At 38.3% G+C, this 27,178-nt stretch overlaps 1 long non-coding RNA gene and 1 pseudogene across 1 annotated transcript in view; both read right to left on the bottom strand.

Annotated features, from left to right (window-relative positions):
* Nucleotides 1-27,178, bottom strand: part of LOC126005919 (uncharacterized) — a 119,675-nt gene that overhangs the window by 55,440 nt on the left and 37,057 nt on the right. The window contains exon 2 of the long non-coding RNA XR_007494825.1: nucleotides 21,246-21,373. This is a non-coding gene — a long non-coding RNA (uncharacterized LOC126005919). The remainder of the gene's footprint in view (nucleotides 1-21,245; nucleotides 21,374-27,178) is intronic.
* On the bottom strand, nucleotides 13,276-13,411 carry LOC126008128 (uncharacterized; annotated as a pseudogene).

The following is a 27,178-nucleotide window of genomic DNA, read 5'->3' on the forward strand; positions in this document are numbered from 1 at the left end:
TAGGACAGACCGCAGTTCGATCCTCAGCGTCCCATATAGTCCCCCAAGCCAGGAAAAGAAAGAAAGAAGAGAGAGAAAGAAAGAATGAAGAAAGAGAGAAAGAGAGAGAAATAAGAAAGAAAGAAAGAAAGAAAGAAAGAAAGAAAGAAAGAAAGAAGGAAGGAAGGAAGGAAGGAAGGAAGGAAGGAAGGAAGGAAGGAAGGAAGGAAGGAAGGAAGGAAGGAAGGAAGGAAGGAAGGAAGGAAGGAAGGAAGGAAGGAAGGAAGGAAAGAAAGAAGAAAAAAGTTAACTTCATGAATCTTTTTTTAATTAAAAATGAATAGTAGTGGCCGGCGTGGTGCTGCTAAAGGTAAGGTGTCTGCCTTGCCAGCTCTAGCCTAGGACAGACCGCGGTTTGATCCCCCTGCGTCCCATATGGGCCCCCAAGCCAGGAGCTACTTCTGAGTAAGTAGCCAGGAAGTAACTCCTGAGCGTTACCGGGTATGGCCCAAAAAACAAACAAAAACAAAAACAACCAAACACAAATGAATAGTAAAGGAAGAATAATTTGAAATTAAAATTTGACTAGAATGCTAGTTACACATTTTTCCGAATCTAAGATTATATATTTATAACAAAGTTGAACAAGAAGTTTATAATTTAAAAAGAATCGCACAATTATCTTATTAACAGGTTTAAAGACACTGAAGAATTTATCTCATTGGAGATCATTCTATTTCAATAGGGAAATCATTCTACATAATCAAAACCAAATCCATTTACAGGACCAGCTAAAAGATTATCTAGACAAATTTCATATAGATTTCAAAATACTCCATTTTTATTCCACTTTACAAATTTGGCCAAAGGAATGTCATTAATAAATATCTACTAAGTAAAAATTACCAATACATTTGTAGCTTATTTCATTATTTCAAAAAAAAATTCTCTGTGTGAATCCGGAAGAATGGCTCAATGGTATAAATTTCATGCCTTGCAAGTATATAAGCCCTATTTTATTCCAGGTTTCTTCATGTACTGAACATAAGCCTGACAACTCTATATTTAGATTTAGACTTTTGGATATATACAGTCCATGGAATCTTAAGTTCCATCAGCACTGCATTACAAAGGAATGAAGTCTTGGTGAGCATTGCAACTAAAGAGATAGATGGCACTAAGGCCAAGAAGGTAACCCCTGAAAAGCACATTGTAAGCCCTGCAATTTAAAGAATAGAAAACTCATTTAGTACCATATTCAAGTGTATAAACTCTATGAAAAACATGAGAGCATGACAATCTGATGTGTGTGTACATATTACATTTTTAACCCACTTCTCTCTTATATGGCATTTGCGTTGATTCCAGATATTGGCTATTACAAGTACTGCTGCAATAAATATCAATAAGCCTAGATGTTTGCTAATTTATAGTCATAGGGTAACCGTCAAGAAATAAAATTTGTGGGACACATTATAATTATATATTTAAAATAACTTTATTTAAAAAAATCTTAAGAAGTCTCCATACTGTTTTCCATAGAGGCCGATCCATATGAAAGACACAGATAATGAATAATGATTCCTTTTCATGGAATCCTCACAGCACTGTTTATATACGTTTTAAAGTCTTCTTTGTATAAAGGGGCTTTTAATACTTGAACTTATCTGTGTATTTATAGCTAGAACCAGTTGTACTGTTTTGTTTTATTAGAAAACTTTACCTTTGTTCCCTATAGTTCCATTCATTTACTGAAACAAAGGAAAACTGCCATATTGCTATATTTCCACAAAAGGACATCAATTATTTTCTCCAATATAGCAATAGGCAAAACATTCTAATTGTCCCTTACTCTGAGAGATATTCCATATATTTGAAGGTAATACTCCATATGTTGTGCCATTTAATTATTAAATAACTTACTTCAAAGCCACAGTTAAAACACTTAAGATTTTCTGAAGCATATGCAAACCCATATGTTTATATATGCACTCCCAATCATTCTCTTCATAGATTATGATAGATAAAAGATAAATAAGATGTGATTTTTGTGTATGTGTGCTGTATTTTTTCTTAGAGATAGGTATCCAGAGGCTACATATTTGCAATACAATGTCCGTTAGCTAGTAGAATTTTTGCTACCCAATGTACTTCATATTGTATTATACTGACTTAACTGTTTCTAATAATGACAAAAATCAGTAATTCTTGGGCCCGGAGAGATAGCACAGCGGTGTTTGCCTTGCAAGCAGCCGTTCCAGGACCTAAGGTGGTTGGTTCTAATCCTGGTGTCCCCCGTGCTTGCCAGGAGCTATTTCTGAGCAGACAGCCAGGAGTAACCCCCTGAGCACTGTCGGGTGTGGCCCAAAAACCAAAAAAAAAAAAAAAAAAAAAAAAAGTCAGTAATTCTCTCTATACCAGAATCTATACCAGAAAACTTGCTATGTTATTCAGATATCACTAAAGTTCAGTTATCATTTCTCAACTCCCAGCTCAGCTGCAGAAACTTAGTGAGTCATTTTTATCCTTATGAGATGATTGCTTCATCCTTTACTGTGTCCTTTCCATTTACTTCTTACTTATTTCTCAACTATCTCTTGACCTTAGCATCCTAACTTTTCTCTCAGTGCCCATTGGTTTATGTTCACACTTCTAAATAATTACCCTCTATGTATTGTATCTTCAAACACTATTAAAAAAAAAGATATCCCATTATTTCTTCTTAACTTCTATCATACTTCCTAAACAAAGAATTTGGAGAGATGGTCCTGTAGGCCACTACTGAGTTTTTAAAGGGTAGTTATATTTGAACCCCTCCATTCCCAATTGAAACCTTAATGTTCACAATAGTAAAAATTACTCTGAGTATGTGAGTGAGTGAGTGAGTGAGTGAGTGAGTGAGTGAGTGAGTGAGTGAGTGAGTGAGTGAGTGAGTGATTTGGGGTGATAAGTTATATAGTACACAGCACAGTTATTTGTTGGCAGGTCAAATATCATCACTTCCCTTTCTTCAAAGTCTTGTAACTTTATAATCACTTTGAATCTTCATCTGCTCTATTATACACTATAGAATAGTATATAAAAATTTATGAGGCTTAATTTTTGTTAGAAATGTTCTTAAAATTGTACAATAACATGACACCATTATGTTTTATGTGTTTTACACAGTTTCCTAAAGGAAATTTCTCTTACATGTCAATACAAGTTAAAAAAAGTTTGTGTTACTTATTACTAATTGAATAGAAATAAGTAATAATAGTAATAAGTAACACAAACTTTTTTAACTTGTATTGACATGTAAGACTCTTAATATTTAAGATATTTATTTATCTCAAATAACTTTATTATATAGTCACTGCTAGCATGAGAGTGAGATTTATATAAGTTCATGATGTTACTGTAGAAGAAAAACCATGAATTACAGTGAAGACCAAAGCCAATACTTTGAAAGCAAATTACAAATTCTTTTAGTAATCATTTTGGTATTGCTATTCATCATTGTGACTTGACTTTGAATGAAGTTGTATTTTTGTGCTGGTGTCCTTTGAAATATGTAATTTCATAAACATTCCATTGTGATGAAAGCTCTTGTGTCCATCCAAACAGAGAAAACACTGTATCACAAGTAACTAATGGCAAGATTTTGGCAACTACTTGAAAAGGGAGAAATAAGAGGAATTTAGTATAACTAAAAGACTCAGCAATGCATTAGAAAAAAAAAAGCAAGACATGACGGAAAATTAGTAAATTACTAAATATAACACTTTACAGTATCTTAAATTGACTAGGAAAAATAAATGTATTATGCTAGCATGTTATAATAATTAATGAATATATGTAACTACTAAAGTTAAAATAAAAACTTAGCTCTATAAGACATTAGGAAATTTGATGTATGGATATCACTTGATGTTTCTAGGAGTATAAAATGCCAGCCAGGATTTCTATTCATTGGTCAAAAAAGACCAGCAATGCTGGCACTCTTATAGAGCTTCCTCTCAGGAATGTCCCATGGAGTTTCATTAAGTCATTGAGAACGTGCTGCACCAAATTCATATACTGTCCGGAGAGGAAAGCTCGCTATTCCCGGTGCAATTTCCCTCGTGGCCCAGCTCTAAACATCGTTGTATGCTCAAAGATAAAAGCCCTTGACCTTTTACTTCAAACTGGAGTGAGTGATCATCAGCACAGAGAGTTTGCATCTATTCCAGGGCCCTACTGGAAGCAGACTTAGCCGTCTGCTTCAGCTTCTTATTCACAACTTTTTACAAGAGAAACATCATTTAGGGTGAAATTTGGACTCTTAAAGGTCTGCATTAATTATAAACTGACTCTGTACTATTAAAACAAAATCCTTTGACAAGCGGCCATCAGATACCTTTCGAAGAGGGAGTCCAGGCTGTTATTCTTACAGTGTCCCTGAAAGAGCCCTGATCCTCTCTGGCTGCGGCTTTTGTTTCCAACCCTTCTTTTCAATGGTTGTCATGGAATCAACTTATTACCATATGAAAAGCCATACACAGCACTTTTCTCTTTACCTCTTCCTCCCCCACAACCAAAAGCCTGTTGCTAAAGCTTTACTCCTTAATATTCATGTAAAGCAGGGTGGGGTGTGAGAACAGAAATAAAATTGTGGGTAGAAAAACAAAGACGTTTTTAGCTTTCATCCTCGGAGGCAAAAATGGCGTTAGTAATTTTTCTATTTCTATTTTTTTCATTGAATTACCCCCAGTTGATAGCAAGAGTAATTTCCTATCCTGTTACAAGCAATTTATTTGCCAGAATTGACTTTTATTGCCTCATAAGTCAGAGGATAGGCATGGATGCTTCTCAACATAACGTTGGCAGCTTTGATTTAATTTAGTTAATTTTTTTATTAAAGCACCATGTCTACAAAAGTTATCATATTTGAGTTTTATACATACTATGTTGCAGCACCAATCCCACTAGTGTCTTCTTCCATCCATCAGGGTTCTAAGGTTCCTTCTTCCTCCCCACATCCCCAGCCTTTCACCTTGACAGGCACATTTTTACTTTTTTTTTTTTCGGTTTTTGGGCCATACCCGGTGGTGCTCAGGGGTTACTCCTAGTTGTCTGCTCAGAAATAGCTCCTGGCAGGCACGGGGGACCATATGGGACACCGGGATTCCAACCAACCACCTTTGGTCCTGGATCGGCTGCTTGCAAGGCAAATGCCGCTGTGCTATCTCTCCGGGCCCACATTTTTACTTTTGATTGTATTTTCATCTGCTATTTTTAGTGTTGGCTACATTATACCAATGTAATGTACTCCAATCTCCTTGACCTCTGCTCCCATGGTTTATCATCTCTTTATGTTTTATTTTTAAATGACATTTAATTTTCCTTAAAATTTCTGCTTTAGTAACTGGATATAGTACAGGAAGTAGGGTGTTGTCTGATTTCAATCCCTAGAATCCAGAATAGAAACCTAAACCCTGAGTGCCCTATTGTGGCCATTCTCTCTCTCTCTCTCTCTCTCTCTCTCTCTCTCTCTCTCTCTCTCTCTCTCTCTCTCTCTCTCTCTCTCTCTCTCTCTCTCTCTCTCTCTCTTTCTCTCTCTCTCTCTCTCTCTTTCTCTCTCTCTCTCTCTTTCTCTCTCTCTCTTTCTCTCTCTCTCTTTCTCTTTCTGCTTTAGTTCTGAAGTGAAATAAAATTTTATCAAGTATTTTTACTGATTATCTGGAATGTGTCTTGTTAAAAAAGATACCCTGTTTTCTTGGAGCTATTTTAGAGTAGTAGTGCTTTTCAAGCTCTAGTCTGTGGACTAGGAAAAGCACTTTTCCAAGCTCTAGTCTGTGGACCAACAGTAATTGCTCCTGTAGAGCAATGGTATTCAAACTTTCATACCTGGAGCTGTCTGTGGTCTAGTGGTTGAAGTGCACTGTGTTGAAACCATATCAAGAAGTTAAGCTACACTTATGTCCCCTTGTATATGGAATAGTCAAAGCAATACATTATTTTCCATGCAAAATTAAATTTTATCAAATTCCATAAAAATATACTTAAGGAAACTCATGAAGAGGCATAAAATGATAAACATCTTATTAATTTTTGGGGAGCGTCACACCCAGCTGTGCTCAGGGGTTATACGTGGCTCTGTGCTCAGAAATCTTTCCTGGCAGGCTCAAGGGGATGTGGGATGCTGGGAATCAAAACACTATCAGGTCCTGGGTTGGCTGAATGCAAGGCAAACACCCTACCTCTGTGCTATCTCTCTAACCCTCATCTTATTATCTTAATAATAATAAACATCTTAAAACAAAGCAATAAAAATTTCACAAAGTACATTAACACATATATTATACACATACTAAATAACCTAAATATAAATATAAATAATTAAATATAAATACTCCTATATGTACATGTACATACATATCCAATACTCTAAATACCACCTGCAAAATATGCTTATAATGATATGGAGTCCTACTTCATGCTTTATGCATTTTCTCAACTCAGTTGCCTTCTCAATCACTTTAGTAACACTTGGGATGAAGAAGGTGATGATTTTCATGGTAAAGAAGATGATTGTTAGCAAATTACTAAAAGCATATGGTAACTGCTAAGAGTCTCTTATGATTTAAGTTTCATAATCCTGACAAACCAAAACTAAAGTTGATGTCTTCTAAAATTTGGTTTATTATGTATTATCCAGAGATATTTGAGGAAAAGAAATTTAGATAATATTTAGTTCAAAATTGACCAATTTTGGTTTTTATGATTCACCTGATTATTCCACACATCGATGTTAAACAATACTCCTTTTGTTTCTTATGGCAAACAATTCAAATGAGTAAGTGACAAAACAAAGCAAGGAGAATTATTGACTCTTGAAACAAGACTATTCAAAAAAGTCACTGACTTTAAGCATGACTAAATTGGGGGTCAATAAACGTCCAATATTTATCTAACCCTTTACCTTTCCCCTTCCTCTCATCATCTCTTGACCCTACTGTCCTTGAAAGGGCTGCTTATGCTCTGTCACAATGAATACAATCTCTGAGTGTCCCAAGAAAATGGCTCAAGGAAGTTCCAGATATCATATTCAGCAACTGCAAGGGGTCAGGCATTTCTTATTTTAGTTTCCATGTATTATTACCAAGAAAGGATTCTGATTGGCCCTGTTTGACTCATCTGCTCAAATTTTATCCATTTCTCTACAGAGAGAGGAATTTTCTTTTTTTTTTTTTTTTTTTTTTTTTGGTTTTTGGGCCACACCCGGTGACGCTCAGGGGTTACTCCTGGCTATATGCGCTCAGAAGTCGCTCCTGGCTTGGGGGACCATATGGGACGCCAGGGGATCGAACCGCGGTCCGTCTCCTAGGCTAGCGCAGGTAAGGCAGGCACCTTACCTCCAGCGCCACCGCCCGGCCCCGGAATTTTCACCTGTTGCATGACTAACTACTTTTATAGCAATATCTGCCATATAATAATAGACCTGAGAAAGATTCCTGAAAATGAATAAATCTTTCACTATGGATTTCTCCTGCTTGTTAATTTTGTACGTGCCACTTCACTGTTAAGAAAGATCTACAACCATACACTACCTACTTTCAATAACTTAAAGAATGCTAAAGAGGATTTTTGTTTTTATGACAAAAACTTAAAAAATGGCACTTGGAATTGATTTTGCTCAACAGTTTTAGAGGGAGCAGGTGAGACTGGAACCATTAAGCTCCTCTAATATGAAAACTACATCTTACAGTATGAGTCTTTATTAAGTCATTCTTGATTTATCTGCGTATGAATATTATCTAAGGTTTTATGTTCTCTTGGTATAATTTTGATAGACTATTTTGGGGCTCTGGAATATGGCAAAAATGTTACCATGTAAATAAATGGTAGTTGTTTTTCTGTAGCTTTATGCTATGTCTTTATGCTATGTCTGTGCATACAAGATCATATAAAATTATCTACTTTAGCATAGCAAAGGAGATCTGTAATCTATACAACTTCAAGTCCAAGGACAGAGAGAGTGTACAATGTGTAAGGTGTTTGTCCTCTGTGCAACCTACTGTAGTTCAATCTCCAATGCTCTATGTGGTTCTTTGGGAATTGCCAAAAGTGGTCCCTGGGCACAGAGCCAGGAGAAAGCTATCAACACCACCAGGTGTGACCTAAAAATAGCAATAAAAACTCAGTCAATTACTCAAATTCGGGTTGGAAACTAAATATTACTCAAGTAAAAGCAGATTTTCTAATAGAGACCTTAACTATTTGAATTATTGAAAATAGGAGAGGTACATTTATTACCATTAAAGTGATGAAGATTAGGCTGCAGAGATAACTCAATATTCTGGTTGTGTGCTTAGCAGCAACATCAGGAACAATCTTTGAGTACAAGGCAGCAATAGACACTGAGCACCACTAGAAATGGCTCTCAAAATCCAATATAAATAAGTAATGATAAGGTTTAATAAATACTAATAAAATAAATAATTTTAATACTAATATTAAATATTTTTGAATGAAAACCTGTCTAGTATCTATTCTGGATGAAGTCCTAGGTATGTTGGAAAGATATACAGAGGCCCAACTTTATTAAGATGATGCATTTTTAACAATCAAAACCATGTGACTCACACTATTCTTTGTGTGCTGAAGGGAAAAATTGTGAACCCACAAAGCTAATAACTATTTACTACCTAGAATGGATGATTAAGAAATCAAATCAGTTCCTGACCACTAGAAAATTCTTTAAAAGAAAATACAAGGCATATGCCTGAACTTGGAACATTTGTTCCCCTATTGACCTCCCTTGTATCTGGACTCTGTGATGCCTAAAAACTTCAAGGGTAGCAGAAGTGAGATACAAGACTTGGCTTACATAGGATAGGCATGTGCAATCTGTCAAATACTTTGCTTTCTCCTACCTGCTTTGTTACCATTTCACAAGATCTAAGACAAATGTTCAACAGTTTGTATGATTTTTTTAAAAATTAATAGATGTTTTTCAGCCTTCTTCTATGGTTTTTTACCTATAAAACCTCTGGAAGAAATATGCCACTTAAAGGGAGCTTATTCCATTTCCATGGCATCATGTCATTCTCCCACATATAAATGGAAACAGTAATAGAGAAATCTAAATTATCTCATGTGTGACTCCATAAACCATTTAATTGCATACAAAGAAGCCTGTGTGGACTGGAAGAGCTACCATCTTTTTGAAGAGTTGTTTTTAAAAAGATTCTACAATTTTGATGGATTATAGATATTTCTCTACCCCCCAGTTGTTTTTTTTTAATTTTCGCTATTTAAACATTTGGAGAATTATCCCTATGTTTGAATTCAGTAGAGCAAATAAATGCCTAGCACAAATAGAGTCTGATATTGAATCATAGCATGTGATGTCTGATCTCTGACACCTAATGGTCCCCTAACCACTCACCAGTATGATTCTCACCCCCAAATTTCTGTGCTGAACTAAATTTTGCCAGAATAGGTTCAGGCCTTGAAAAATACTGTGTTGACCTTATAAAAATAATAAAAAATTAAAATCACATCATAATTTTAGAAAGCCCTGCCAAAAGTAGTTTATTTAACAAATCTACAGAAACTTCTCTAGTCAATGAATACAAACTTGTTACTCATTTTTAAATCATATTACTCAATAATTTTTTAAAAATCAAAAATACCTAATTTTATACCCATATGAAGTCCATTCTTTCCAGTTTTTTCTTCAAGATTCATTATGAGCATACTCCATTTAGAAAATTTCTTTATTAAGTTTTACCCCACTTGATTAAATTATTATTTTAACCTCTTTTAGATTTACACAAAGTAGTAATCAATAAATTATTGTCTTCTACTAGAAACCAGTACTTAAAAATAATAACATAGGATAAATTAGCTACACAGGTACAAATAGAAATATCTATCCTCTTAAGGACCATTTTATATCATATATTCTATGCCAATCATTGTTAGATTCTGAACATTTTAAGATAACAAAAATGCAATGTTTTTGGTAGTGAATCATCCAATAGTGAAAATTGGGGACACACATAGATTATTAGAACTGATATGCTGATTGGTCAGCAGATAGGTCCTTGACTGCCTATTATTTGCCTCCTGGTATTACCAGAAGCCCACTCCTATTATCACCTCAGTTTGGAAACCAAAGTGTCCTCAGGCACTATCAAATATCTCCAGAAGTATAAAATTACCCCTACTTGAAACATATTTCTTTAAAAGGATCCAGAAAAGTATTAAAAATGTAAGGTGCTGCCAACTCACAACTAGAGCTGGGACAGAAAAAGTGAGAAACAGTGGTCAGAAAAAAGAAAAGTATGCACAATTAGTCTGTAACATATTAACAGGGTATATAAAGTAAGATTCTATGTTTTACCTACATTTGGGATGATGAGGCAAATAAAGGAGTAGATCAATGTTATTCATACATGCTTGCAAAAAGGTTGAGGCAATTTTAATGGGGCATCTAGAAAATGATATTTGAGCGTTTTGTGATATCCAGAAAATGATGAGGTCTGAGGTTTTTGTGAAATCTCTGATGCCAGTAGAAAAGGTCAGAAAAAGCAAAATCACTCCATGCAAGGTGTCTAAAGTCGACTAATGAAATCAGAGATGAAAAGGATCAAACTATCAAAAACACCAATAACATTATGATTTCATTTCTCATTCTAAACATTTATATTTGTAAGTAATTTTGTGATATTTATTACAAAAAAACCCCCACAAGTTGTACAAAATACCCTTTCTTCAGCCAAAGAGTATCCTGATAAAGAGTCTTACAATGAATTGTTTTGTCAGGAAGACAGGCCTTGACCTGAAGTTTGAACAGATGACCTCCTGCTGAGTGGAAAAAGAAATTAAATTCGAACTGGGAGAGTTGTGTCTCTGGGGTGGCTTCAAACAAACATTCCCAGAAAACGAGATGAATTCAATGGTCATGAAAGATCCCATTCTGTCTTATGACTGTGATGACTGTGATTCTGAGGTATTTTACACACATAGTGTATATGTATATGTATATATACATACATGTATATATATACACATTCATAGATCACTTTGAAGCTTCAACCTTTGAAGTAAAGATTTCATAGTTGCAGGATTTGAATGTGACCAGTTGTTTAGGGTAGGCCCAATTTTGATTTCTGTGTCAGCATAATATATATAACCTTCAGAAATACAAGAACTATTAACTAATCTAAGAAATATCATTTAAATAGAAGTTTGTATTGGGGCAGGGTGATATCACAGAATGTAAAGCACTTGCCTTATATGTGGTTCGATCCCTAGCACATTATATGACCCCCTAAGAATCACAAAGAATGAATCCTTAGCATAAAACCAAGGTAAGCCAAGTGTTACTCCAAATTTTAATCTCATAACTGATTATAGACTACAGTTCAAGTACAAGTACCCTATTATTCTGAAGATGTAACCTCCTGGATGTTGTTGGTTTTGAATTTTAAGAATATGGGGCTGGGCGGTGGCGCTAAAGGTAAGGTGCCTGCCTTGCCTGCGCTAGCCTTGGACGGACCGCGGTTCGATCCCCCGGTGTCCCATATGGTCCCCCAAGCCAGGACAACTTCTGAGCACATAGCCAGGAGTAACCCCTGAGCGTTACCGGGTGTGGCCCAAAAAAAACAAACAAAAAAAAAAAGAATAGGGTCTGATAATATATGAATAGACAAAGAAACTAGTACACAGCAACTGTTTGCTCTAGCTCTAGCATAGAACTACCAGCCCAGTTGGCCCAGTACAGCAGGAAGTAACCTCCAGATCCCCTGAGCATCAGTTGAATATCCTCCTAAAAATAGTTACATGAGAATATCACCCTAAATGAAATACATCAGGATCTCTATGTATAGGACAATGGAGAATCTTTCCACAAGTGATGTTAACATGTATCCAGAATCTAGAATCACTACAACCACACATTTTTTTTTATTCAACACACAAGAGTACGTTAACCTAGAGGACAGTCATTTCCTGCTGACTGAAAGGCCTGCTTTATATTTGGTATCCACAAATCCAAGCAGAAATATTTATTGTACTCTGCCTTGTATTTGAGAAATCTAGGACAAAAAGGGATGTCCCCAAATAAATTCCTTTATCCGTGATTTAAATTATTGGGACTGTGGATTTAACTTTCCAGCCAAAATGATTTCCAAAATCATATAAAGTATCCTCCTTTGGGGGCTGGAGTGGTGGCACAAAGTGGTAATGTGTCTGCCTTGCCAGCACTAGCCTAGGACTGACTGAGGTTTGATCCCCCCGGCATCCTATATGGTCCCCCAAGCCAGGAGCCCAGGAGCAATGTGTTTTTGTTTTTGTTTTTGTTTTTGGTCACACCTGGCAGCACTTAGGGGTTACTCCTGGCTCTATGCTCAGAAATCACTCCTGGTAGGCTCAGGGGACCATATGGGATGCCAGGATTCAAACCACCGTCCTTCAAAGGCTTTACCTCCATGCTATCTCTCCGGCCCTTGTTTTTGTTTTTATTTTGTTTTTTAGTAATTTTTTTTTGTTTCTAGGTCACACCAGAAAGCACTCAGGGGTCACTCCTGGCTCCACGCTCAGAAATAGCTCCAGGCAGTCTCAGGGGACCACAGGGGATGCTGGGATTCGAACCACCATCCTTCTGCATGCAAGGCAAAGACCTTATCCCCATGCTATCTCCGGGCCCTGCTAGCAGCAATTTCTGAGTGCATAGCCAGGAGTAACCCATGAGTATCACCGCGTGTGGCCCAAAAATCCAAAAAAGAAAAAAAAAACAAAACAGTAGCCTCCTTTGATCTAGATCAACTACTGGAGTATACTATGCCTATAGGACACTGCTTTCTTAGAATAAGGAAAGGGCTATTATTAGAAATGTATATAGAACTTGGATACATGGTAGAGCCCAAAATGATTTTGAGAGACCTGAACGAAATAACTGCAAATGAGAAGCCAAATGTTATTGGTATTCATGTTCCAAAATGGAACTCCAAGAGTTAGAAGACTAAAGAATAAAATGAAACCTAGATTATCAATGAAAATGTTTGTCGTGAAAGATAGAACCCATTATAAGGATTTCCAGCTTGAAACATATCCATTTTGTTTTTATTTTTGTTTTTTGTTTTGGGGCCACACTGGTGACACTCAGGGGTTACTCCTGGCTATGTGCTCAGAAATCGCTCCTGACTTGGAAGACCATATGAGACAATCATGGAGATTGAACAGAAGTCCATCCTAAGTTAGCGCGTGCCCTACCACTTGCACCACAGTTCCAGCCCCGAGAATCTTTTCTTGAGACCAGATTACAAGAGGAGAGCACGAATGCAGTCCCCCACTATCACAAATTGTACAGTCGAGTTTCCCACATTTGAGGAAATCACAGGGCTCAGAAACCCCTGAGTGCAATGGGGGAACCTTATCCTGGGTAGAGGAAGGGAAGGAAGAGAAGAATGAGAAGGTAACGGAAGGGGAGGAAAGGGAAACAGAAAAGAGGAGAGGGAAGGTAAAAGGAAGAGAAAGGGAGGTCAGGAGGGAGGGAAAAAGAGAGGGAGATAAGGAGAAAGGGAAAGAGGGAAGGAAGGAAGGATGGAAGGAAGGAAAGAAGAAAGGAAGGAAGGAAGGAAGGAAGGAAGGAAGGAAGGAAGGAAGGAAGGAAGGAAGGAAGGAAGGAAGGAAGGAAGGGAGGGAAGGAAGGGAGAGAAGGAAGGAAGGGAGGGAAGGAAGGAAGGGAGAGAAGGAAGGAAGAAAGGAAGGAAGGAAGGAAGGAAGGAAGGAAAGGAAGGAAGGAAGGGAAGAAAGGAAGGAAGGAAGGAAGGAAGGAAGGAAGGGAAAGAAGGAAGGGAAGGAAGGAAGGAAGGGAAAGAAGGAAGGAAGAAAAGGAAGGAAGGAAGGGAAGGAAAGACGGAAGGAAGGAAATGATGTTAACTCAGTCTATATAAGCAGATTCATCTGTATTTCCATTGTCCCTCAGTTTTCCTGCTAAATGCTATTTGTGTAAGGAGTCTGTCAGCACCAGAAGGATACCAGCGCAAGAACTCTACCCAAGACTTCTCTGCTGCAAATCTTTTCTCAATCTCAAGAAGACCAGGGTGTGCGATGAAAATGTGCCCTGCCAATCCATGAGCAGGGTATGTGTTTCCATTTCCGCATGTCCTCTTTTCTTAGAGCAGTGTTTTATAGTTTTCTTTGTATCGATCCTTCACATCTTTAGTCAGGTTGACTCCAAGATATTTGAGTTTGTGTGGCACTAATGTGAATGGGATTGTTCTCTTTTTTTTATATATATATTTTTTAATTTATTTAAACACCTTAATTACATACATGATTGTGTTTGGGTTTCAGTCATGTAAAGAACACCACCCATCACCAGTGCAACATTCCCATCACCAATGTCCCAAGTCTCCCTTCACCCCAAACGACCCCCGCCTGTACTCTAGACAGGCTCTCCATATTCCTCATACATTCTCATTATTAGGACAGATCAAAATGTAGTTATTTCCCTAACTAAACTCATCACTCTTTGTGGTGAGCTTCCTGAGGTGAGTTGGAACTTCCAGCTCTTTTCTATTTTGTGTCTGAAAATTATTATTACAAGGGTGTCTTTCATTTTTCTTAAAACCCATAGATGAGTGAGACCATTCTGCGTTTTTCTCTCACTCTCTGACTTATTTCACTCAGCATAATAGATTCCGTGTACATCCATGTATAGGAAAATTTCATGACTTCATCTCTCCTGACAGCTGCATAATATTCCATTGTGTATATGCACCACAGTTTCTTTAGCCATTCGTCTGTTGAAGGGCATCTTGGTTGTTTCCAGAGTCTTGCTATGGTAAATAGTGCTGCAATGAATATAGGTGTAGGAAAGGGGTTTTTGTATTGTATTTTTGAGTTCCTAGGGTATATTCCTAGGAGTGGTATAGCTGGATCGTATGGGAGCTCGATTTCCAGTTTTTGGAGGAATCTCCATATCGCTTTCCATAAAGGTTGAACTAGACGGCATTCCCACCAGCAGTGGATAAGAGTTCCTTTCTCTCCACATCCCCGCCAACACTGTTTATTCTCATTCTTTGTGATGTGTGCCATTCTCTGGGGTGTGAGGTGGTATCTCATCGTTGTTTTGATTTGCATCTCCCTGATGATTAGTGATGTAGAACATTTTTTCATGTGTCTTTTGGCCATGTGTATTTCTTCTTTGTCAAAGTGTCTGTTCATTTCTTCTCCCCATTTTTTGATGGGGTTAGATGTTTTTTTCTGGTAAAGTTCTGTCAGTGCCTTGTATATTTTGGAGATTAGCCCCTTATCTGATGGGTATTGGGTGAATAGTTTCTCCCACTCAGTGGGTGGCTCTTGTATCCTGGAAACTATTTCCTTTGAGGTGCAGAAGCTTCTCAGTTTAATATATTCCCATCTGTTAATCTCTGCTTTCACTTGTTTGGAGAATGCAGTTTCCTCCTTGAAGATTCCTGTAATGTCCTGGAGTGTTTTATCTATGTGCTGTTCTATATATCTTATGGTTTTGGGGCTGATATCGAGGTCTTTAATCCATTTGGATTTTACCTTTGTACATGACGTTAGCTGGGGGTCTAAGTTCAATTTTTTGCAAGTGGCTATCCAATTGTGCCAACACCAGTTGTTGAAGAGGCTTTCCCTGCTCCATTTAGGATTTCCTGCTCCTTTATCAAAAATTAGGTGGTTGTATGTCTGGGGAACATTTTCTGAGTATTCAAGCCTATTCCACTGATCTGAGGACCTATCCTTATTCCAATACCATGCTGTTTTTATAACTGTTGCTTTGTAGTACAGTTTAAAGTTGGGGAAAGTAATTCCTCCCATATTCTTTTTCCAATGATTGCTTTAGCTATTCGAGGGTGTTTATTGTTCCAAATGAATTTCAAAAGTGTCTGATCCACTTCTTTGAAGAATGTCATGGGTATCTTTAGAGGGATGGCATTAAATCTGTATAATGCCTTGGGGACTATTGCCATTTTGATTATGTTAATCCTGCCAATCCATGAACAGGGTATGTGTTTCCATTTCCGTGTGTCCTCTCTTATTTCTTGGAGCAGAGTTTTATAGATTTCTTTGTATAGGTCCTTCACATATTTAGTCAAGTTGATTCCAAGATATTTGAGTTTGTGTGGCACTACTGTGAATGGGGTTGTTTTCTTAATGTCCATTTCATCCTTATTACTATTGGTGTATAGAAAGGCCATTGATTTTTCTGTGTTAATTTTGTAGCCTGCCACCTTGCTATATGAGTCTATTGTTTCTAGAAGCTTTTTGATAGAGTCTTTAGGGTTTTCTAAGTAGAGTATCATGTCATCTACAAACAGTGAGAGCTTGACTTCTTCCTTTCCTATCTGGATTCCCTTGATATCCTTTTCTTGCCTAATCGCTATAGCAAGTACTTCCAGTGCTATGTTGAATAGGAGTGGTGAGAGAGGACAGCCTTGTCTTGTGCCAGAATTTAGAGGGAAGGCTTTCAGTTTTTCTCCATTGAGGATAATATTTGCCACTGGCTTGTGGTAGATGGCCTTCACTATATTGAGAAAGGTTCCCTCCATTCCCATCTTGCTGAGAGTTTTGATCAAGAATGGGTGTTGGACCTTATCAAATGCTTTCTCTGCATCTATTGATATGATCATGTGGTTTTTATTTTTCTTGTTATTGATGTTGTGTATTATGTTGATAGATTTACGGATGTTAAACCAGCCTTGCATTCCTGGGATGAAACCTACTTGATCATAGTGGATGATCTTCTTAATGAGGCATTGAATCCTATTTGCCAGGATTTTGTTGAGGATCTTTGCATCTGCATTCATCAGTGATATTGGTCTGTAATTTTCTTTTTTTGTAGCGTCTCTGTCTGGTTTAGGTATCAAGGTGATATTGGCTTCATAAAAGCTATTTGGAAGTGTTTCTGTTTGTTCAATTTCATGAAAGAATCTTGCCAAGATTGGCAGTAGTTCCTCTTGGAAAGTTTGATAGAATTCATTAGTGAATTCGTCTGGACCTGGGCTTTTGTTTTCGGCAGACATTTGATTACTGTTTTAATTTCATTAATGGTGATGTGGGTGTTTAGATATGCTACATCCTCTTCCTTCAACTTTGAAAGATTATAAAAGTCCAAGAATTTATCCATTTCTTCCAGATTCTCATTTTTAGTGGCGTAGAGATTTTCAAAGTAGTTTCTGATTACCCTTTGAATCTCCTTTTTCATTCCTGATACGAGTTATCAAGTTTCTCTCTCTCTCTTTCTTTGTTAGGTTTGCCAGTGGTCTATCAATCTTGTTTATTTTGTCAAAGAACCAACTTCTGCTTTCGTTGATCTTTCGGATTGTTTTTTGGGTTTCCACTTCATTGATTTCTGCTCTCAGCTTTGTTATTTCCTTCTGTCTTCCTATTCTTGGGTCCTTTTGTTGAGCATTTTCTAGTTCTATTAGCTGTGTCATTAAGCTACTCAGGTAAGCTCCTTCTTCCTTCCTGATGTGTGCTTGCAAAGCTATAAGATTTCCTCTCAGTACTGCTTTTGCTGTGTCCCATAAGTTCTGATAGTTTGTGTCTTTATTGTCATTTGTTTCCAGGAACCTTTTGATTTCCTCCTTGATTTCATCTCGGACCCACTGGTTATTGAGCATGAGGCTGTTTAACTTCCAGGTGTTAAAGTGTTTCTTCTGAGTCCCTTTTGAGTTCACAAATAATTTCAGAGCCTTGTGGTCAGCGAAGGTAGTCTGCAAAATTTCTATCCTCTTGATCTTATGGAGGTATGCTTTATGTGCCAGTATGTAGTCTATCCTGGAGAATGTCCCATGTACATTGGAGAAGAATGTGTATCCAGGTTTCTGGGGATGGAGTGTCCTATATATATCCACTAGGCCTCTTTCTTCCATTTCTCTCCTCAGGTCTACTATATTCTTGTTGGGTTTCAGTCTGGTTGACCTATCCAGTGTTGACAAAGCCGTGTTAAGGTCCCCCACAATTATTGTGTTGTTGTTGATATTATTTTTCAGATTTTTCAACAGTTGTATTAAATATTTTGCTGGCCCCTCATTCGGTGCATTTATGTTTAGGAGAGTGAATTCTTCCTGCTATACGTACCCCTTGATTAATATAAAATATTCATCTTTGTCCCTTACAAACTTCCTGAGTATAAATTTTGCATTATCTGATATTAGTATGGCCACTCCAGCTTTTTTATGGGTGTTGTTTGCTTGGATAATTTTTCTCCAGCCTTTTATTTTGAGTCTATGTTTGTTCTGACTATTCAGGTGCGTTTCTTGTAGGCAGCAGAAGGTTGGATTGAGTTTTTTGATCCATTTAGCAACTCTGTGTCTCTTAACTGGTGCATTTAGTCCATTGACGTTGAGAGAATGAATTGTCCTGGGATTTAACCTCATCTTTATTTCAAAATTTGGTGTGTCTTTTGGGTAGTCTTGTCTTAGATTAGGTCTTTCAGTTTTTCTCTTAAGACTGGTTTTGTGTCTGTGAAGTTTCTGAGCTGTTTTTTGTCTGTGAAGCCATGTATTCTTCCGTCAAACCGGAAAGTGAGTTTTGCTGGGTTACAGTATTCTAGGTGAAGCATTCATTTCATTCAGTCTTGTCACAATATCCCACCACTGCTTTCTGGCATTGAGTGTTTCTGGTGACAGGTCTGCTGTAAATCTCAGGGAAGCTTGCTTGAACGTGATTTCCCCTTTTGATCTTGCTGTTTTCAGAATTCTGTCTCTATCTGTGGGATTTGTCATTGTGACTAGGATGTGTCATGGGGTGGTTTTTCTGGGGTCCCTTTTGGTTGGTACTCTTCGGGCATGCAGGATTTGATCACATATATTCTTTAGCTCTGGAAGTTTCTCTTTAATGATGTTCTTGACCATTGATTCTTCCTGGAAATTTTCTTCCTGGGTCTCTGGGACTCCAATGATTCTTAAGTTGTTTCTGTTGATCTTATCATAGACTTCTATTTTCATCTGTTCCCATTCTTTGACTAATTTTTCCATTGTCTGCTCATTTGCTCTAAGTTTTTTGTCCAATCTCTCCTGCTGTATGGAATTGTTATGTATCTCATCTTCCACAGCACCAAGTCTATTCTCTGCTTCTGATACCCTGTCCCAGAGCTTATCCATTTTGTCATTCACTTCATTTACTGACTTTTTCAGTCCTGTTAGTTGACATGTTATTTCAGTTTGGAGTTTTGTGATTTCTGTCTTCATATTTTCTTGGTTCTTATTAGTGTTCTGTTCAGTTCGATCCATGGTTTCTTGGAATCCGTAGAGCATCTTCCATATTGCTAGTCTAAAGTCCTTATCTGAGAGGTTGATTAGTTGGTTGGTCATTATCTGGTCCTCAGAATTGTCATCTTCATTCTCTATGTCTGATGCTGGCCTGCGTTGTTTCCCCATTGTCCCACTTGTATTGTGGATTTTTCTACGTGTTGTGGTGGTATTCATTGTCTATATGATGCAGGCAGCGCACTCCTCTGGCTCCTCCCTTTCTGGATGGGCTGACTTGCCTCTAAGGGAGGGGAGTCCTCCGTGGATGAAGCCTCACACTGGGTCAAATCTTAGGCCCGAGCATGCAACAGAGAAGACAGTCCAGAGAGAAATATTTGCTTCTGTGATATAGCACCGTTCTTAGTGTAATTTTTCCTTCTTGTTGCAATGGTGTTCTTTCCTTAGAAAGAGTGCACGGCCGCGTAGCAAAGCGGAGCGGCCGTGCTCTGCTGGAGCCTCTTTTTGCCCCACTCGCAAGAGTTTCATGAACAGGACAGTAGACAGACATAGACAGGTCACATTCACAGTTTTTCACAGTTGGGCCCCACTGGGCCGGTGTAATTTCGCGGATTTTCCCCGCCTGGTGTCGCACACAGGGAGCCGGGTTTTGCAAAGCTTAGCCGGTTTTTATGCTCTGTAGTCCCTCCCTGAAAATGGCGTCTGGGCGAGCGAGGTTTCTGGAGGCTCTTTTTGCCTCACTCGCAAGAGTTTCATGCAAGAGGACAGTAGACAGACATATACAGGTCACATTCACAGTTTTTCACAGTTGGGCCCCACTGGGCCGGTGTAATTTCGCGGATTTTCCCCGCCTGGTGTCGCACACAGGGAGCCGGCTTTTGCAAAGCTTAGCCGGTTTTCATGCTCTGTAGTCCCTCCCTGAAAATGGCGTCTGGGCGAGCGAGGTTTCTGGAGCCTCTTTTTGCCCCACTCGCAAGAGTTTCACGAACAGGACAGTAGACAGACATAGACAGGTCACATTCACAGTTTTTCACAGTTGGGCCCCACTGGGCCGGTGTAATTTCGCGGATTTTCCCCGCCTGGTGTCGCACACAGGGAGCCGGCTTTTGCAAAGCTTAGCCGGTTTTCATGCTCTGTAGTCCCTCCCTGAAAATGGCGTCTGGGCGAGCGAGGTTTCTGGAGCCTCTTTTTGCCTCACTCGCAAGAGTTTCATGCAAGAGGACAGTAGACAGACATATATAGGTCACATTCACAGTTTTTCACAGTTGGGCCCCACTGGGCCGGTGTAATTTCGCGGATTTTCCCCGCCTGGTGTCGCACACAGGGAGCCGGCTTTTGCAAAGCTTAGCCGGTTTTCATGCTCTGTAGTCCCTCCCTGAAAATGGCGTCTGGGCGAGCGAGGTTTCTGGAGCCTCTTTTGCCCCACTCGCAAGAGTTTTACGCAAGAGGACAGTAGACAGACATAGACAGGTCACACTCACAGTTTTTCACAGTTGGGCCCCACTGGGCCGGTGTACTTTCGCGGATTTTCCCCGCCTGGTGTAGCACACAGGGAGCCGGCTTTTGCAAAGCTTAGCCGGTTTTCATGCTCTGTCGGGATTGTTCTCTTAATGTCCATTTCTTCCCTATCATTATTAGTGTATGAAAAGGCCATTGATTTTTGTATGTTAATTTTGTAGCCTGCCACTTTGCTATATGAATCTATTATTTCTAGAAGCTTTTTGTAGAGTCTTTAGGGTTTTCTAAGTAGAGTATCATGTTATCTGCAAACAGTGAGAGCTTGACTTCTTCCTTTCCTATCTGAATTCCCTTGATATCTTTTTCTTGCCTAATCGCTATAGCAAGTACTTCCAGTCCTATGTTGAATAGAAGTGGTGAGAGAGGACAGCCTTGTCTTGTGCCAGAATTTAGAGGGAAGGCTTTTAGTTTTTATTCATTGAGGATAATATTTGCCACTGGCTTGTGGTAGATGGCCTTAATTATATTGAGAAAGGTTCCTTTTATTCCCATCTTGCTGAGAGTTTTGATCAAGAATGGCTGTTGAACCTTATCAAATGCTTTCTCTGCATCTATTGATATGACCATGTGATTTTTATTTTTCTTGTTGTTTATGTTGTGTATTATGTTGATAGATTTACGGATGTTAAACCATTCTTGCATTCCTGGGATGAAACCTACTTGATCAAAGTGAATGATCTTTTTGATGAGGCACTGGATCCTGTTCACCAGGATTTTGTTGAGGATCCTTGCATCTGTGTTCATCAGGGATATTGGTCTGTAAATTTCTTTTTTTACCCTGCTCATGGATTGGCAGGATCAATATCATTAAAATGGCAGTAGTTCCAAAAGCATTGTACATATTTAACGTGATTCCTCTAAAGATACCCATGACATTCTTCAAAGAAGTGGGTCAAACACTTCTGAAATTCATTTGGAACAATAAACAGCCTCAAATAGCTAAAGCACTCCTTGGGAAAAGGAATATGAGAGGCATTACTTTCCCCAATTTTCAGCTGTATTACAAAGCAATAGTTATAAAAACAGCATGGTATTGGAATAAAGACAGACCCTCAGATTAGTGGAATAGGCTTGATTACTCAGAGAAGGTTCCTCAGACATGTAACCACGTAGTTTTTGATAAAGGAGCAAGAAATTCTAAATGGAGCAAGGAAAGCCTATTCAACAAGTGGTGTTGGCACAACTGGTTAGCCACTTGCAAAAAAGCGAACTCAGACCCCCAGCTAACACCATGTACAAAGGTAAAATCCAAATGGATTAAAGACCTTGATATCAGATCTGAAACTACAAGGTATATAGAACAACATGTAGGTGAAACACTCCAGGACATTGAGACTAAAGGCATCTTTAAGGAGGAGACAGCACTCTCCAAACAAGTTGAAGCAGAGATAAACAGATGGACTATATTAAGCTGAGAAGCTTCTGCATCTCAAAGAAGATAGTGCCCAGAATACAAAGAAATTATTCACCCAATACTCATCAGATAAAGGACTAATATCCAAAATTTACAAGATACTGACAGAACTATACAAGAAAAAAAAATCTAACCCCATTAAAAAATGGGGAGAAGAAATGGACAGACACTTTGACAAAAAATAAAGGCAAATGGCCAAAAGGCACACGAAAAGATGCTCAACATCACTAATCATCAGGGAGATCCAAATCAAAACTACTGAGGTACCACCTCACACCACTGATATTGGCGCACATCACAGAAAAGGAAAATAAGCAGTGCTGGCGGGGATGTAAAGAGAAAGGAACTCTTTTTCACTGCTGGTGGGAATGCCGTCTAGTACAACCTTTATGGAAAGCAATATGGAGAGTCCTTCACAAATTGGAAATTGAGTTTCCATACGATCCAGCTATACCACTCCTAGGAATATACCCGAGGAACACAAAAATACAATACAAAAATCCCTTCTTTACACCTATATTCATTGCAGTGCTATTTACAATAGCCAGACTCTGGAAACAACCAAGATGCCCTTCAACAGATGAGTGGCTAGAGAAACTGTGGTACATATACACAATGGAATACTATGCAGCTGTCAGGAGAGATGAAGTCATGAAATTTTCCTATACATGGATGTACATGGAATCTATTATGCTGAGTGAAGTAAGTCAGAGGGAGAGAGAAAGATTCAGAATGGTTTTACTCATCTATGGGTTTTAAGAAAAATGAAAGACATTTTTAACAGTATCTTAGAGAAAAGAGAGATGAGCGCTGGTAGGTACAGCTCATGACATGAAGCTCATCACATAGAGTGATGAGTGCAGTTGGAGAGATGACTACACTGAAAACTATCATAACAGTGTTAATGAATGAGGGAAGTAGAAAGCCTGTCTCAAGTACAGGTGTGGGGGAGTGGGGAGGAGGGAGATCTGAGAAATTGGTGGTGGGAATGTTGCACTGGTGAAGGGGGGTGTTCGTTACATGACTGTAATCATACAACTATAATCATATTTGTAACCACGGTGTTTAAATAAAGATAATTATAAAAAAGAATATAAAATGTGCCCTGCATTGCACACCCCACAAGAAAATCTCAAAAGAACATGGGGAAGCTTATATTTCCTTTATAAGTTTAAGATCTATATAATACTACCTCTTAACCTGCTTACCCATAAATGTAAAGTAGTCTCCTGCATCACTTTGTCCCTTAATTACTTTTTTAACTCATATATATATATATATATATATATATATATATATATATATATATATATATATATATATATCTTGTTTCTGTTTTCTTCATTTCCTTAACTTCACCTCTTCTGGTTCTGCTTGGTACAAAAACCTACAATAAAAAGTCTCGCTTGAGATAATAGCTCAGGTCAAAATCAGGGCACAGAGAAGATGGAGCCTGACACTCCCACCCCCAAATGTACCAGCAATATAATATAGCACCATTTCTTCCTGCAAAGGCATACTAAAAAAGGAAAAATTTTATGTATAGAAACAAGCTCTTATCTACTAGGGATAATAACTCATACAATTTTACAATACAGGGGCACCTTCCACCTTGAACATATGTCATGTGGACCCACCCAAGTTAGACTCCAGGTGATTAGACAGCCACCATCCAATCCCAAACCCTAGATCCCAGACATTGAACTGACACAGTTCTCCACTCTGGGACATTATTAATACTGTTCTGATACCAAACATGCACCAGTTTTGACATGATATTCTGACGAGAAAACAGCATCAACTTGATCTAGAGCAGGTTGTCTTACATCACCATCTAACGATAGGATGAAGTCAGAAGACTTGTCATCCTTTGGTCTGTGCAAAAGTCAAGATTATTATCTACAGAAGACCGGCTGTGACAACCATGACTAGACAGAACGTATCCTGGGACCAATAAAAAAGCCCTACTCTCGGCTTTGGCCTACGACCTGTACAACAAGATCTCTGATTTCAGAGATCTGACTGAGACAACTGCAACTGAACAGGTCTTCTAGAAACATAATGAAAGACTATCCTAGGCTTCATCCTAGGATCGGTGCAAAAACCAAGATCATCAACTACAGAAGTCTGACTAAAACAACAATGATGGAACAGAACTTCTACAACCGTAAAGAAAGACTTCATCATAAGCTCCATTCTTTGACCTGTCCATATACCAAGATCTCTAGATACAGAGGTCTGATTTTATCATCCATGATGGAACAGAAGTTTTCCATACATCACAAAAGGACATAGGGGAGAGTAAATGAACATGTATGGAGTCTGTAATTATTCCCATGACAGTGTACATCAAGGGTATCACTTAGGCCAAGGGAATTCCTATCTAATTTCTCCAATATTTACTGTGCCTATGCAGAAAGGAAAAAAAAAGAAGCAGCACAAAATAAATTTGGGGTGGGGGGTTTGCTATTGTTGTTGCTTTTGTTGTCTTTATTTTGTATGCTTTGTTTTGTTTTTAGTTTAGGACTGTGGTTATTGTGTGGTGGTTGTCTTTATTGCTGTGGTGCTTTTTGTAATTTGTGTTTGATTTTTCTTTTTGTATTGTTGTGTTTCTCTTCCTTTTTCCCTTTCTTCTCTCAAATTGAAATTTATAGCCTCTAGAAGAACTCCGCCTATTTTTTGCTTGTTTGATTTTTACCCCATTTTATTTTTTTTCTTTACTTCAACAGAACCACACAACTTGAACCATCTTGTTCCGCCTCTCAAATTGAGGGGAAAATGGTGGAGGGTACCAAGACCAAACAGTTGTATAATCACTAAGTAGTAATAAAAATAATTGGATTTAAACACCAAACCCTAAGCCAACGACAACAGAATAGATATCCAATCTGCAACAATCTAGACACAGAGGGGATCACTTATACTAGTAGCCCGAGGGGTATTGGAGGGGGATATGGGATACATGCTGGAATGACGGTGGAGGGAGGACAACTCTGGTGGTGGGAATTCCCCTGATTCAATGTCAATATGTACCTAAAATATTATTGTGAAAGATTTTTAATACACTTTGGTCAAAATAAAAATTATTATTAAAACAAAAGAAGTAATAATTGGGGCCAGTGAGGTGGCACTAGAGGTAAGATGTCTGCCTTGCAAGCACTAGCCAAGGAAGGACCACGGTTCGGTCCCTTGGCGTCCCATATGGTCCCCCCAAGCCAGGGACAATTTCTGAGCACTTAGCTAGGAGTAATCCCTGAGCATCAAACAGGTGTGGCCCAAAAAAACAAAAACAAAAAAAAAAACAAAAAAAAAAAAAGAAAAAAGAAAAAAAATAGTTAAGAGAGGGACTGAAGGAAGCGCATGCAAGCAAATTACTGTTGTGCTAAAAGAGCCCCTTCTCCTTTGACTTTTTTTTAAACTCACTGCATTATGGTTTTGCTGTTTTGTTCTGATTTGTATTTTTATTAGAGTGGGATGGGAATAATATTTGCATTTTCTTTTATAAAAACTAGAATACTGCAAGGAAGGTCTCAGAGTCTAGGGTATGCTTTTGGCCTACATATATAAAAGTATAAGAAACTGTTTTTTTCCCCCCTCTATTTGTTAATCCAGAAAGGTTTACTATGAGTTTTAGCAGGAAAATGTGTCCGTGTTTTAAGAAGGTACAATAGGGAAGTGGTGGGAGTTGGTAAGAAAAGCCAATGACAGAATTCAATTCATATTTGATCAATCTGGCATCAGAGTGTGTGAACTGTGTAGTGAGCTGGCCTATACCAGGAAAGGAAGAAACTTAGAGGAAACCGAAGAGCTTTTCTCAGGCAGTTATGTCTAGTGGGGGATTAACTGAACACCCTCAAGGGTCGGAAGCCCTGGAATCCAAGCAAATGCTATGGAGACCATTGAAAAGATCTTGGCAGCTGCCAAAGCAGCTCATGAAGGCTGAGCACCATGTGGGTGGCTGGGGCCAGGGCAGAAGACCAGTCTTTGTGCTCTTCTCTCTATAGATATGGCACCACAAAAGAGCTTGGGAGTGCTCCCAGGCCTAAGGTAACTGACTGGCACTGGCAAGCAGAAAGAAGACTGGTGTGGGAAGTCACTCATGCAGATATTAGCATAAAATAGCCCCCAATTTTTCATGATTTTATATAAAAAATAAGAAGCTCATGTTTCATCTGTATGAAAAAAGCTCATCCTCACTTGTAGTCTTTGCTACCTGCCTTAAGAAAGTGCTGTACTAATTGGCAACCCTTGGTGCTACCATCTGGAAACCTAGGTTTATTTCAGGAAACTCCATGTTCAGAGTGGGTCAGCTTCTCTGCTGCCTTGGCCTGAAAGCTAGAACTTGTCTGCACATTTACATTTCTGTAAGGACTAGAATAAGTGGCTGACTTGAAGAGGAGTTCTTTTATGTCTTTATTTTTCTGTACCAGCCTCAAATCTGAATAAATATAGACCCAAAAAGGGCACTTTTCTTGCAAAGTTCCAAGTGAGAATTCAGTACCCTGCTTTCCATTATACATATATCTACATATAACCATGTATCCTAATTAAATATTTGTGGTGTCTCCCATAATCATTCCAAATTATTTTTGGCATATCAAATATCAAATAGCTCCACCGTATATAATGCCATTATTATAATTAGGCCTAATGCTCATTGATTTATGCACTGGTAGTTTTTAGAAGTCTGACTGTACTACAACAATAGTATAATGTCTTAGCACTATTCTTTCACCTGACCACTTCCGGAACTTCTTAGACAACAAAGAAAAGATGAATCACTAATATAAGTTCCATTCAATGATGAATGTGTATGTTGTGTGTCTAGTAGCAGCTCTGTGGAAGCCTCTAGGTGAAGGAACTTAAAATCAGCATTTAGTACTGGAAATGTCGAGCTTAGACAAATATAAGCATCCTAGCTCTCATCAGAGCAGTGTGAATTTTTGTCTGTTTTTTTCATCTTATCTAGTTAGAGATCTGCCAGGAATTCTATGGGAGTTAACAATAGTATCCTACACTTTCCCTTTTCTGAATTGCAAACACATAG

This window comes from Suncus etruscus, chromosome 4 (genome assembly GCF_024139225.1).
Source record: "Suncus etruscus isolate mSunEtr1 chromosome 4, mSunEtr1.pri.cur, whole genome shotgun sequence".
NCBI lineage: Eukaryota > Metazoa > Chordata > Mammalia > Eulipotyphla > Soricidae > Suncus > Suncus etruscus.